General features: G+C 40.4%; 1 non-coding gene across 1 annotated transcript; it reads left to right on the top strand.

The window, feature by feature from the left end:
• The first annotated feature begins 7,151 nt into the window (after nt 1-7,151).
• On the top strand, nt 7,152-7,223 carry TRNAC-GCA. Its single transcript has one exon. It is a non-coding gene; the product is annotated as a tRNA-Cys (tRNA).
• The last annotated feature ends 7,216 nt before the right edge of the window (nt 7,224-14,439 follow it).

Here is a 14,439-nt window from a genome sequence, read left to right as displayed (position 1 = left end):
AGGAGGACAAAATTATAGGCTTCGCAGCAATTTGGATGGATTTAGAGTCTATGGTACGCAGTGATCTATCACAGAAACAAAGAACTGAGTATCACATGGTCTCATTCATAAGTGGACCCTGAACATTTACCATAATACTGTAAGTAATGGGACGCTGTTGGGGGTGGAGGGCACATAACATCAGTAAGTGTATCTGATCTCAAACCAGGCAAAGTGGGGACCAAAAGGAGGCCCAAACTTTACCTGTATGATCATCACTTATCTCCCTAATCCTGAATTGTACCCCACATCTTTAAAATAAAAAACATAAATAAATAAATATCAAAGATGATTTTAAAAAAGAATTGGGAAAGGGAATTTTGTGTGATTAAATTGCTTATGGTTAAAAGGAGATTAGAGATTGTTTGTAATAGTCTTTCTGAATTTTGTTCTCCTATGTTGAGCCAGGGTCTTCTTGGATTATTAATTTGCTCTTGGTTAAAATAGCAAGAGGTTTTGATTTTTGTTTCTATAGCCTGTTTCTTTTTAGAGACTTTTAGACTTGTGTTTCAGAAGTTCAAACTTGTATTACATTTTGCTGCTTTCAGCTTCTTTTTTCTTTGAGTTGGTGTCTCATTCTGTCGCCCAGGCTGGAGTGTCATGGTACGCTCAGGGCCACTGCAACCTCAAACTGCTGAACTCAGGCTATATTTCCACCTCAGTTTTCCAAGTAACTGAAACTACAGGCATACGTCACCATGCCCGGCTAATTTTTTTGATTTATTGTATAGATGAAGTCTCACCATGTTGCCTAGGCTGGTCTTGAACCCATGGGCTCAGGCAGTCCTCTTGCCTCAGCCTCCCAAAGTCCTGGGATTACAGGTGTGAGCCACCACACTCTTAAGTGGTCTCTCCAAACTTCCCTGTAAATATGTGATGGGGTAGAGAAGTAGAATGTCTCTTCTGGAGAACTTGCTAGTGTATGTCCAACTGTTTTCAGCCCCAAAACATGCTTCTTTGAAATAAAGAGACTTTAGGGAATTATAGACATCCTGAGGCATTGTTTGTAACTTCTTTCAAATAAATCTTATTTTCTGCTTATACTAGTGGCATTTGTCCTCAACCTCTGGCTTAATCTTACCAAAGTTGGCACAAGAAGAAATAGAAATTGTAAATAATCTATTAAAGAACTATTAAAGAAATACAACTATTAAAGAAATTGAATTCATAATGAAAAATTTTGTCATTGGGAAATAACAAAAAACTTCTAGGCACAGATAGCTTCAACACTTATCATACCAAACATTTCAGAAAGAAATAATGTCTCCCACAGACACTTCTGGAGAAAATAAAACTAAAAAAGTGGTACTTTCCCCAGTTCATTTATGAGGTTAGTTAAACTTTTTATAAAAATAACAAAGACAATATAAAACAATAGGCCACTTATTAACATAGATTTTTAAAACCATAAATAAAAGTATTAATGAATTCACATTATATAAAAATGAATAGCACATAATAACCAAATTAAGTTTATTTCAGTAATGTAATCATTGTAATTCACCACACTACTGGATATAGCAAATGCTGTTTTTGTCCCACTCATATATTCATTCAGGATTTTTTTCTGTGTATGCAGGCCCAAATTTCAACTGTCAGTACTTGCAACTTTATGTCTGAGAACTTTCTCTGACTGTCTGAACATACAACAGGCTAAAAATACCAAGGCATTAACATCCCACTCCAAAAGCAACCCTCAACCAATGACCCATGGGAGTAAGTGGGTAAATACATCAGCCTCCTTGTTCTTTGGGGGAGGATAACTCTGAGGGAGGATAACTCTGAGGCATGCTATATATTTTCACAGAGTCCTTAATAGTCTTAAGCTCTAATTGCCTATAATGGTAACTTGCCCAATAACACACTGTGGAAAAAAAAAGAAAGAAAGTTACCAAAATAAAAATGGAGTCATTTGTGTCAAAACCCTGACAAAGCCACGAAGAACCCAGAGGACAAGAAGGGATAGTTACTTTTTTTTTTTTTTTTGGAGTCGGATTATCACTCTGTCACCCAGACCAGAGTGCAGTGGCATGCTCACAGCCACTGCAGCCTTGACCTCCTGGGCTCAAGTGATCCTTCCACCTCAGCTTTCCAAGTAGCTGGAATCACAGGTGCATGCCACCACATCCAGCTAATTTTGTGATTTATTGTAAAGACAAGGTCTTGCCAAGTTGCTCGAGCTGGTCTCAAATACCTGGACTCAAGCAATCCTCTTGCCTCTGCCCCCCAAAGTTCTGGGATTACAGACAGGCATGAACCACCATGCCAGGATGAGGGGAGACTTCTTATGCACAAATGTCTGACAACAAGAAGTATCACAAAAGACTGCAAAAACTATAACCTTGCACAAAGTCCATTGCAAATTTACACATACAAAAAAAAAAACTTGTGCAAAGACCTCTATCAAATGTACAACCTGGCATTTATGATACCCTTGTTATTGATACTTTCCCTTGCCCTAACTTCTTTGGATACACACAGTTTACTATGACATATGTATTCCCATTGCCAAAGCTCATTACCTAGTAAATAGCATTTTCTTTTGGAGAGCCTCTTATTACTAGCTTCTTTCCTTTCTCTGTCTGACTCATCATTCCCCAGTGATACATCCTGGACTTATCTCCCAAATAAGCTACTTGCTCTTAAATTCTGGTTTCAGGACCTACTTCTGGAGAAATCCAAACTAATACAACAGATTAAAGGAGAAAAGTTGTGTGGTCATTAAAATAGATGAGATGATCATTCAATCAAATTCAACATACATTCATAATTTTTTTTTAAATTTTGGCAAATTAGGACACATATTCTACTTCCTTAATATGCTATGAAGCATCCACCTAAAATATAAAAAGAAATGCTATTTAATGGTAGGATGTTGAAAGCTTTCCATTGAAAATTGAAAGCAAGACAAAAATGTTCATTACCATAACTTCTGTTCAATAATGCAATGGAGGTATTGGCCAGGGCAGTAGGGCTAGAAAAAAATAAAGTAAATCTTATAAAGGAGAAACAAAACTGTTCTTATTTGCAGATAATATGATTGCATATGTAAGAACATAGAAAGGATCTTTAAGTACCTTTAAGTTATTAGAATTAGACAGCTCGTCTAGCAATGTTACTGTGTTCAAAATTAAAATTAATTGTATTTCAATGAACTAGGAACAAATTTTAGAAAGTGAAAAAAATTCCCTTTACAATAACATAAATTATCAAATTTCAAGGAATAAATCTAACCAAAGATGTGCAAAAACTGTGTAATTATAAAATATTGTTGAGAAAGATTGAAGAAGACCTAAACCAATGAGAAGATGTGCTATTTGTGAATTGGAAATCTCAATATTATAAAGATGTCAACTCGCTCTATTTTATCTAAACTTACACAATCTTAAGTCCAGGCGCAGTGGCTCAAGCCTATTATCCCAGCACTTGGGGAAGCCGAGGTGAGAGGATTGCCTAATTTCAGGGGTTTGAGACCAGCCTGGGAAAGTTGGTGAGATCTCGTCCCTACAATAAATCAAAAAATAAGTCAGGTGTGGTAGCACACACCTGTAGTTCCAGCTACTTGGAAGGCTGAGGCAGAAAGATCTCCTGAGTCCAGCAGGTCGAGGCTGTGGTGGTCATGAGCATGCCACTGCACTCCAGCCTGGGCAAGAGAGTGAGACTCGAACTCAAAAAATTTAAAAAAACAAAAAAACTTATGCAATCTTAATAAAAATGTGTGTGTGTGTGTGTATGTGTGTGTGTGTGTGTGTGTGTGTGTGTAATTTGACAAATAGGTTCTAAAATGCAGACACCAAGCAGCTAGGACAGTCTTGAAAAAGAAAGAGATGGGAAGACTTGCTCAAAACATATTCTAAAGCACAATAAGTAAGATAATGTGATATTAGGGCAAAGAGAGGCAAACAATATAACAAATGAGAATAGACGTCTTAGAACGAGACCCATACAAAAGTGGACATCTAAGTGAGCAATATGCCTATGAAAAGATGCTCAGAACTCATTAGTCTTTGAGTACGTGTATTGAAGAGTACATGGAACCACTGACATTCTCATACCCTGCTAGTGGTAGTGTGAATTGGTGTAACCACCTTAGAAAACATCTGGTGTTATTAGTTAAAGTAGAAAACAGAAATAGTCTATTACTCAGCAATTATATTCCTACATATAGACCTCAGAGAGTGTGTATGTATATGCAAGAATATTCATAGCAACATTTATTTTAATAGTCCCAAATCGGAAATAACTGAAATATCTATCAACAGCAGGATAGGTAAATAAGTCATAATATAGCCATACATTAAAATGCTAAACAGAAATAACAAAAAAGAACAAATTACTACTATTGTGGACAAGCATGAATGAATCTTACAGATATAAAATCGAGTGAAAGAAGACGGATTCAAAGGTATAACTCCTATGTGAGTTCATATATATAAAATTTAAGGTCAGCTGTGGGGGCTCACACTTATAATCCCAGCACTTTGGCTCTAGACCAGACTGGGCAACTTGGCAAGACCTCATCTCTACCATAAATAAAAAAAGTAGCTGGGCATGGTGGCACGTGCCTGTAGCTCCAGTTACTTGGAAGGCTGAGGCAGAAGGGTCACCTGAGCCCAGCAGGTCGAAGCTGCAGTGGCCGTGAGCATGCCACTGCACTCCAGCCTGGATGACAGAGTGACACTCCAACTCAAAAAAATAAATAAATAAAATTTAAGACCAGACAAAACTAATCCATGGTGATAGAATAGTGATTATCTTTTGGAGAGCATGCATAACTGGGAATAGGTAAAAATAGCACTTTGAAGTGCTAAAATTTTTCTGTATCTTGATTTGGGTGGTAGTTAACATTTGTGTGTACACATAAAAAGTGCATTAGCTATACATTAAAGATTTGTGACTTTAAGTTATACTTCAATAAAAAGCAATTTAAAAGAACACATAAATTACATTTTTTATTTCTTGACTGTCTTGTTTGATTCACCTAAAAATGTATTTGGTCATTTTTGATAGTCTTTTGCTTCTCAATTCAGTTTTCACTTCCCTCTTTTATTTAAGATACCCTTTCATTTGTTCTAATAATTTTATATGTGGAGTCTTTGTGGGTTGGGTTCCAACGTTTATTGTTTCTGCTGACTCTCATGATGTTAGCTGATTTTCTTGTGAGTTTTGCATTTATTCAACAAATAGAATATAGAACTTACCACATGCCAGTCCTGTTTTAAGTGCTTTACATGGATTACCTCTTTCAATCTACACAACAATCCATCAAGTATTTACTATTATTATGCCCATTTCACAGATTGTGCACAGGGAGAAGTAATCTGCCTAAGGTCTTCTAGCCGGGGCAAGACTTGAACCCAGGCTGTCTGGCTTCAGAAACCATGCTATTGGCATCCACACCGCACTGCTTCTCCCAGGCTTGTATTTGTCAAAATCCTATCAGTGAGAATTCTTATTTCCTGACACAAACCAGGGAAGATTTTCATTTGAAAATCAGGAGCCTGTGGTACTATACACCTGAGTTTAACTTAAAATAACTGCCTGCAGCTTTTCAGATCAAATGAAGAGTGCAAATTCAGGGCCCAAACCCAAGTCTGTGGTTACAGATTCTCAGGATTGGTTTTCTTTTTCCTGTCTTCTATTCACTTCTTCCTTAAAAGCTTAGCCCTTCCTATGATTCCTCACCATGTATGGGGCCTCGGACTTTGCCCCTGGAAATGCCAAATCATTGTTGTACTACTGATGTCTGGGCCACCATATTCCAGAAATGTCCTAAGTCCTCTACTACTTCAGCCTTTCTTCCTGGACTCAAGCTGCTACCTTGTCCCTGCCACTGGGGAGTTATTCTGTATTCTTTGCAGGCTCATCAATCCCTTCCACTTGATTTGGCAGTCCAGCCTATTGCCAAAAAGAGGAATCCAGAGGACTTTAATGTCATCATAGAAATCACTGCAGAAGTCCGTGTTTCCCCTTCTGGGCCTGGAGAGGAGAGGAGTGGCTGCTGACCACCTTCTGAGAAGGTTGCTAGGACCCCAAGGTAAAGGCCTGTGGGTAAGAGAAACTGATTTTTTTTAGTTGTAGTCTCACTCTGTCATTCAGTTTAGAGTGCAGTGGCATGCTCATGGCCACTGCAGCCTTGACCTGCTGGGCTCAGGTGATCCTTCCGCCTCAGCCTTCCAAGTAGCTGGAAGTACAGGCACACGCCACCAAGCCTGGCTAATTTTTTTATTTATTGTAGAGATAAGGTTTTGCCAAGTTGCCCAGGCTGGTCTCGAACCCATGGGCTCAGACAATCCTCTCACCTTGGCCTCCCAAAGTTCTTGGAAGGCTTGAGCCACCGCACGCAGCCCGAGAAACTGTTTTAATAGGAGGGAAAGGCAGTTTGCAGAAGAGAGAGTTTACCTGTTCCCATGACCACAGCAGAAGAAGGGCCTTGGTATGGCTAAGGAAGTGGAAAGGTGCTAATTCCAGTATTAATCCAACTGTTTCTTCCAGAGGGGATAGGGCTTTGTCCACCCTCAGAAAGCCCTGGGTCAAGTAGAGTTGTTCTCTGGTAGCATTTTGTGGTCCTTGAACTACGTTAGCATTTAATACTTTTGGGGATTCCTAAATCACCTCAGCCACCTACTTCTTACTATTTCTTGGAATGGCTTTCTCCATCATCCTCCTGCTATATTAATGGAAGAAGTGGAAGTTGGAAGGGTCATATTATATCCTAAATTATAGTTTTACAGAAAGTGCCCTGAATGGAATATTGGTCCTGCAGTATCAGACTCTGACTTTGTTATTAAGTGTGTTAGCATAGACAACTCAATCATGTGGAGTTTCTGCATGTCCACCATGATGGGTACCAGCAGTTGACTCTAGAAGTCATTGTAACAGCTAATGGCAATCTTCTCCAGAATGTGCCTACAGCCAGAGACTCAAGGAAGGGAAGACACAGGCTCCAGGGCCTTTGAGGAGGGGATACATCTTGTGTTATGTACAAGGTTGATGAGTTTTCACTGAGGTGGGCCTTGCAGCTCCCATTCCAGAGTGGCAACTCAGGTTATGGGTAACCTGGGTGTGGCCATACAAGTGAAAGATAATAATTAAGGCCTGTAGTAATAGGAGGGGGTATAGCTCAGGGGTAGAGCAATTGACTGCAGATCAAGAGGTCCCCAGTTCAAGTCTGGGTGCCCCCTACTACTTGGTTTTTGCCTTTAAAATAGGGATTAATTTCAATTCTTTCTTCTCCCTTGTTAGACACCAGGGTAAAAATTTCTTTTTTTCTGGGTCCAGCATGTGGTGAGGCTTTAATTGGTGTTTCTTAACCCCAAATATAAATTAGAATCACTTGAAGAGTCTATAAAAGTGCCATTTCCCAGGACCCACCCCCCAGACCAATTCCATCAGAACATCTGAGATAGGGTGCAGGTGTGGTAAGAGCGCCCCAGAGGCTTCTGGTCTACAGCTGAGGCTGAGAACCAGCTTTAGTCTGTTTCCAGAAAGGCTTCTCAGCCCAAGGCTGCCTCAGCCCAACTCTGTCTACCCAGCTGAGCCTCTTCTTATTTATCCTTATGTGTACAACACTTAAAACTGGACCATAACAGCATCTTCCAGGAACAATTGTTGTTCCAGCATTTCTTGTCTTAATTTTTCTCCTTCTCAATTCAGGCATTCTTCTTGGGAAGGGGCTAAATTGATCTTCTATTTCTAAGTCAAATGACCAGGGTTTATAGGTCAGTGAGTGAGCTCTTACAAGGCCAGGAGAATTTAAAAAGGAGGAGATACCAACATGTCAAAGTATAAGTAAAAGTAAAGTTTTATGTTGAGTTTTGATTATGTAACTATTAAAGGCAATTTTATGTCTTTTTAAAGCCTTAAATGCAAACTTCTGCAGAAGGGATCAATGAGTTATATCAACCATCTCAAAACTAAGGCAAGTGATGGCTTTCTGTGGTTCAGAGAATAGCTTTTTTAGTAGAAAATCTCAGAACTTATTGTTAATTCAGATATATGAGGGAGGATCCAAAAAACTCAGAATTTACTTATAAGAAACTTTGTATTTAAACTTCAGTCACCTTCAAACTACTCTCCATTTGATGCAATATACCCATCGAGATGCTTTTTCCATGCTCAAAACAGTTTTGAACTTGTCCATTTTGATGCCTTTTAGTGCTTCTGCCATTTTTTTTGTTTCACCTCTTCCACATCAGCAAAATATTTCCCTTTGAGGACTTTTTTCATCCGGAGAAACAAAAAAAGGTCAGTCATGGTGAAATCGGGTGAATGGGGAGGGCAGGGCAGAGGGGCCCTGCCTTTTTTGGTCAAAAACTGCTAAACACTCAGTGTGGTGTGGGCAGGTATATTGTCATGGTGGAAGAACTGGTTGCCTGTTTGCAACAACTCATGACGTTTTTTCCACAAATTGTGATGTAACCTCCTCAAAACTTCCAGATAAAAACTTTGGTTGACCGTTTGATCTGGAGGAACAAATCCCGAGAGTACTGCAATGGGCCCGTTCTTTAAAAGGTAATTCCAGTCTTTTAAAATCCCTTTTGTATTGCGTATAATTCAGAATAAACAACTCATGGCTTTATTATCCCTTACATTCATCATCTTTTATGATCTTTTTTCAAAACTACCTAAAATACATTTCATGATTCTACAGATTTATATAAACAACAGAAGTTTATACTTCAGATTGGTTAAAAACAGGCTGTCGTAATAATAAAACTATATGACAGCAAGAAAGTCTTAATCTCTTTATATTGAAAGGCAAGAAAACACTACACAGAAATAGTCATTTAAAAGATCGAGCCTGATCAAGTCCAGTCTTACTTTAGGTTTTGTCTGATTTCTAAATTTAGCAAACAGCACTTTGTTTCACCCCCTGAATTGTAAATGTTTTGTGTCCTCTGACTTCTGTTGTCAGTATAAGACACAGGTGCCTGAAACACAGAATTTCTTTGATCTTGGGTGATGTGCTTTATAGTTTCATTTTCATTAAAGCTGATTCCTTTTGTTAACCAGAGACTTTTTTTTTTTGAGTCAAAGTCTCACTGTCAGCCAAGCTGTAGTGCAGTGGCACACTTATGGCCACCACAGCTCGACTTGCTGGGCTCAGGCAATCCTTCCACCTCAGCATTCCAAGTAATTAAATCACAGGCGCAAGCCACCATGTCTAGCTAATTTTTTGATTTATTGTAGAGACGAGATCTCGCCAAGTTGCCCAGACTGGTCTTCAACCCCTGGACTCAGGCAATCCCCTTGCCTCTGCCTCTCAAAGTGCTGGAATTACAGGCATGGGCCACCGCGCCTGGCAGAGACTCAAACTATATTTTTAGTACCTTTTTTTTTTTTTGTCAAAGAGTTGACTTTTGTTATTCCAGTTTCATAAACACTTTGAGTTTTGGCTTAGAACTTGGTTGCTTATCCCTGTCCTATTCCTGCTCTTCCTTGACTCCTTCTGATATTGAAAATGGTCTCTCTCATCACAGCCTCCTTCCTGCATTCTCATTATTGTTTCGGCTCCTCAACCTGATCCTACCGCCCTCCTGCTACTCTGTGGACAGTCTCTTCCTCCTTGACATTTCCCTTTAACTGTCCCTTTCTACTTCTCCCTACACGCCTGATGACCAGCTTTCTCCTGAAGCTATCATTCCCCTTCAGTCTCCCAGACAGAGAGGGTACCTTCTCCCCTATCCTAGTCTTTATTCTCTGCATTGCCCCTTCCAGATTCCAGCTTCTTCACCATCCTTCAATGCTTCTTCTTTTTAAAAGTCATCTCTATTTCCCTATACCATGCTCTCCTCTCTTCATTGATGTCTTTACTAATGTTTGGTACTCCCCAAATTTAGTGGAAAATTTTAGATCCAGGCTAACAATTATATTTTCTTCATTATGCCTCCTTTTTCATCTTCAGGAATGTCAAGATCCACGGCAATGTCCTTCCAATGCTAAGAACCCATGAGATTTCCATCTTCTTGGCTCTAAAAATGCTCCCAATTTTCAATCCACTGCAGCTATAAACAGGCATGGTGAGGCAAAGGTTGAGTGTTTTCCATCAGTGTCTATTCTGTTCTCCTTTTTGGTTATCAGCTAGACACATACCTTAACAGAAGAAAAACTACATTTCCCAGACTTCCTTGGAGGTGAGGCCATGTGCATAAGTCCGATCAATGAGATATAGGTGAAAGTGATGGGTATTCTTGCAGAAAGAGGCTTGTCTTCCCCTTTCCTGCTGGCTGGAAGATAGAATGACACCAAGGTGGGTAACACCATGTTAGGCCATGAGGAAACCTTTGGAATGAAAGCCAAGCAAGTCAGAACAGTTAGAAAGAAAAAAACAGGTTCTTGACCCTGTGAAATGCTACAAACCTGGACCACTTAATTGTGGACTTTTATGTAGGAGAAAAGGAAACTTATGGCTTGTTTGCTTGTTTGCTTTAACCCTTTGTTATGTGGGTGTACAGCATTCATAGCCAAGTTTACTCCTAATACATGACTCAAACTTTATTATTGCTCAGAACTAATCTCTCTCAAGGTCTTAGGATCTGCAAAGTCCTTCTCTGACATCTCTTTTAATTTTTGCCTCTTATTCTCCTTACTGTTACTGAAAATGGTAACATTGAGGAAATGTTACATGAAAGAGATTTTGACCTTAATCTATTTCATCTTTCTCTGTTCCCATGATCACAGAGCCACCTTGGAATCACCTCATCTGTCTACCTGCCCATTATAGTCCCATGTTTAGCCTTTCAGTCATGATTCTAACTCCTCTGAGGCCTTGACCTTTGGTCTGTCTACCTCCCTCATGACACCCTTCTACTTCCATGGATATACACGTCATTGACCTTTCCTACCTTAGCTCTGGGAAAGGCAGTCAAACTTTGCTGAAGTAGATTACAGAGCCAGATAAACAGTCCTACTACAAATCTTTGCCAATCTGACCTCCACCAGCACCCTTCTGCAGATGAGCAATGATTCTATTCGTAACTCACCTCTTCTACATTTACCACAGTGCCCAGTTCACATTTTGCCCTTATTTTCAAGTAATCTATCCCTCTATTTTCTTTATAAGACCTTGGGTCCTACCAGTCTGAGAAGACCAAGGCCATCTGATAGGTCCTTGTTTCTCCATATCTTCACGTTTTCCTCATTCCCTCCAGTCTAAAAGGAAAAGTCTTTTGCCTCTTTTCTAGGATACATCCTATGTTCCTGATCCACACTTTCTGCTTTTTCTGGGGTTTCATTCTGTCAGTTATTAATATATCCTCTCATTTTTGTTCACACATTTGTGCACATTCTTATATTCATTGGTCATCTTTTTGTTGGTTCCTCCTTGACACTCCAATTTCTAGACATTTGAGGACCCAAGATTTAGTCCCCAGACAGCTTCTCTTTTATACTTATATTTCTTCATTGATGTCATTCTGTCCCATGGCTTTAATGGGCAGAAGACCCTAACTAACATTTGTATCCTTAGCTAGCACCTCCCAGTCATTGACTCTTTTGTAGGGCTAGTATAGTCAAGGCCAGGTTCAGAAGACAGGAGCTTACCTAGTGCTGGGGGTCAGTAGGTCCATTTCGGGCAGAGGGACCTTCAGTTTCCTCCTTCTCCACATGGAAGCCATCAGAATTGTATAAGAGCTGCATTCATTGCTCTGTTTCTCGCCCTTCAGGAGGGCCCCCTAGTGACTCACCAGCTGTCCCCGCTCCAATTCAGCCATCTCCCTCTTACAAAAAAGAGGGCTTGTCAAGTTCTCTCACCACATACATGATTTTGTCACAAGCAGGAGACTTATCCCTTCCTTGACCATGTGGCTCTAAGTGTAAATAGAAAGACCTTTTTCTACCTTTAATAATGTCATCATCATTTAGACTTTATTTCAAGTCTCAGCTGACTCGGGAGGGCAACGTTCCTCTGGTTATTTTCACTGACTCCTACACACAGTTTACCTTCTTGGGAATGTTCCCAGCCTATTATGGGCACCAGGTCCTTGCCATCTGAGAGGCCTCTGGGGAAGCTGTAGAAGGTCAGGGTGGAGAAGCCAGGTGTGGAAGAGGCTGCTATGGGATTCACCTTGGGTGTGATTGAGAGGCCAGGGGGGCCAGGTGCTCACTGTGGAGTGCTCTTATCCCTCAGACCGATTATGTTCATCACTTGGGTAGATGGTGGACAAATGTTATGTGAAATAAGAGTGACATCAGAGGGGAGGGGATGGAAACCTGAAGAGATTAGGACTGCATGGAAGGAACATGGCAGGGGATGTGGAGGACAGAAAGCCTGGGAGGGTCTTGGATTTGGAATTATTTGAATCTTAGGAAGGGGGAAGAATCAGGATGATGCCGGTTGCAGAAGGCAGGAAAGACTTCCTGGAGAAGATTTGTGTGGCTTTCTCTCATTTATTTTTAACCTCCTAGAAGACTCAGTACCTGGGAGGTTGGGAACATTTGGACATTTGGGTTATTCCAAATGTAAATCAGAAAATAGAAGCTTCCCCCCACTTGCTCAATAGTCTCTTCACCCATTCCCAGGGGTTACCATGAACTTATTGGTTGATTACTTAAGTGTTAACCATGTTAACTATTTGATCTATTTCCTTCCATAGATTTTATATATATATATACAAAAAGCATATTAATATGCATATATTTTATATATATACATGCCCACAGATATGTACACATTTATACATTATACCTGTGTGTATATATTTTTTAATTATGCAATGTGCATATATGAATTATCTTTTTAAAAGTCAAAATGAGCTCACATTATACGTATGTCATGCAATTTGCTTTTTTCACTTAATGGTCTCATTTAAGCATTTTCTGTTCTTTTCTTTTCAGTTGGAGTCTCACTCTGTCACCCAGGCTGCAGTGCAGTGGCATGCTCATGGCCACCCCAGCATCAACTTGCTGGGCTCTAGCGATCCTTCCACCTCAGCGTTCCAAGCAGCCGGAATTATAGGCATGCACTACCACGTCCAGCTTTTTTTTTTTTTTAATTGTAGAGACAAGGTCTGGCATCCACAGGCTCAGGCAATCCACTCACCTCAGCCTCCCAAAATGCTGGGATTACAGGCTGAGCCACCAAGCCCAGCAAGGATCTAGCTTTTTTTCCTCCCTTTGCATCATATTCCATCTTATGACTATACCATAGTATTTTAATGAACTTCCTATCAATGAATCTCGTAGTTAGATTATTTCCAATGTTTTGCTAATTCAAAAAAGGCTGTGATGAATCCCCACATACATGTGTCTTTGTGCAATTATATGAATATTTTTGAAAATGAATTCCTAAAAATGGAACTCTGTAGAGTATAATTTTTTAAGTAACTTTTTTTTTACAAAAGCAATTTGCCTTTTTGCTTGACAAATTATCATGAGCATTATTCTACATCATTAGACAACCTATCCAGGACTCTGAACCCTCCTTCAGTGCAGGGAAAGGTACTGTCACCTTGGGGGCAGGTTATGTCCCCAATCCAGCACATCTGACACCAAGAAGATACTCAACAATTGTTGCTGTTGAAGAGGATTATCTGGTGATTTTAAGAGTCTCCTCAGCTGTAAAGGTCAATAAGGCCACCATGGTATCCCTAGCTAGATGCACACAGATGTGATAGGGAAAAAAGTGCTAGTGATGGGAGGGAGGCCAGAGTTTGGAGAGAGAGAACAGGCCAAGACTAACCAACAAAACTGTGGGACTTTGTTCCTGGTGTGTTGACACATATAAAGGATGTTAATTAAAGAGTTCTTTCAGCCAGGGGGTATAGCTCAGGGGCAGAGCATTTGACTGCAGAGCAAGAGGTCCCTGGTACAAATCCAAGTGTCCCCTACCTTGTCCTTTTTCTATTACTGAAAGGGTCCTGAGTCACTGTTCCTCCCAAGTCAGAACCCCTGGAGGAAAATGATGAAGCCAATCAAAAACTCTAACCCACAGCATCTCAGAAGTACAGAGAGAACCCTAAAGTGATTTGTATGAATTTAGACCTTTACAAGGCACATACCCCTGCCTCCTCCAGCCCACTGGGTTCAATTTAGCTCCAGCACTTCTCAGGGTTGTTTAGAGTCTCCTCAGGTAGATCTATATGATCTCCAAGAAAGAGAGCTGGACTATGTCTCCATTTCCTGCTGTATTCTCTGTAGCACCTTGCTTAGGCTGCTCACTTAGGAACAGTTGAATCAGCAGGAGCATTATACCCCCTATGCTGGGACCCTGGACTTTGGCTCTGTGTCCCCAGGTTCCGGAGTTCCCACCTGGAGTTTCTACCTGGGGCTGCAGCAGACTCACAGACCACACAGACTCATGTCCTTCCCTGCCCTACCAGGGGATGGGGGAGAGCAGGATTCTGGGAGGCTCTGTAGGACTAAGGGCAAGGAGTAAGATGGTGGAGGAAGTCAACTGGA

This window comes from Carlito syrichta, unplaced genomic scaffold (assembly GCF_000164805.1).
Source record: "Carlito syrichta isolate Samal-C Ts95f unplaced genomic scaffold, Tarsius_syrichta-2.0.1 Scaffold308825, whole genome shotgun sequence".
NCBI lineage: Eukaryota > Metazoa > Chordata > Mammalia > Primates > Tarsiidae > Carlito > Carlito syrichta.
This window is presented reverse-complemented; position numbering and strand designations above follow the sequence as displayed.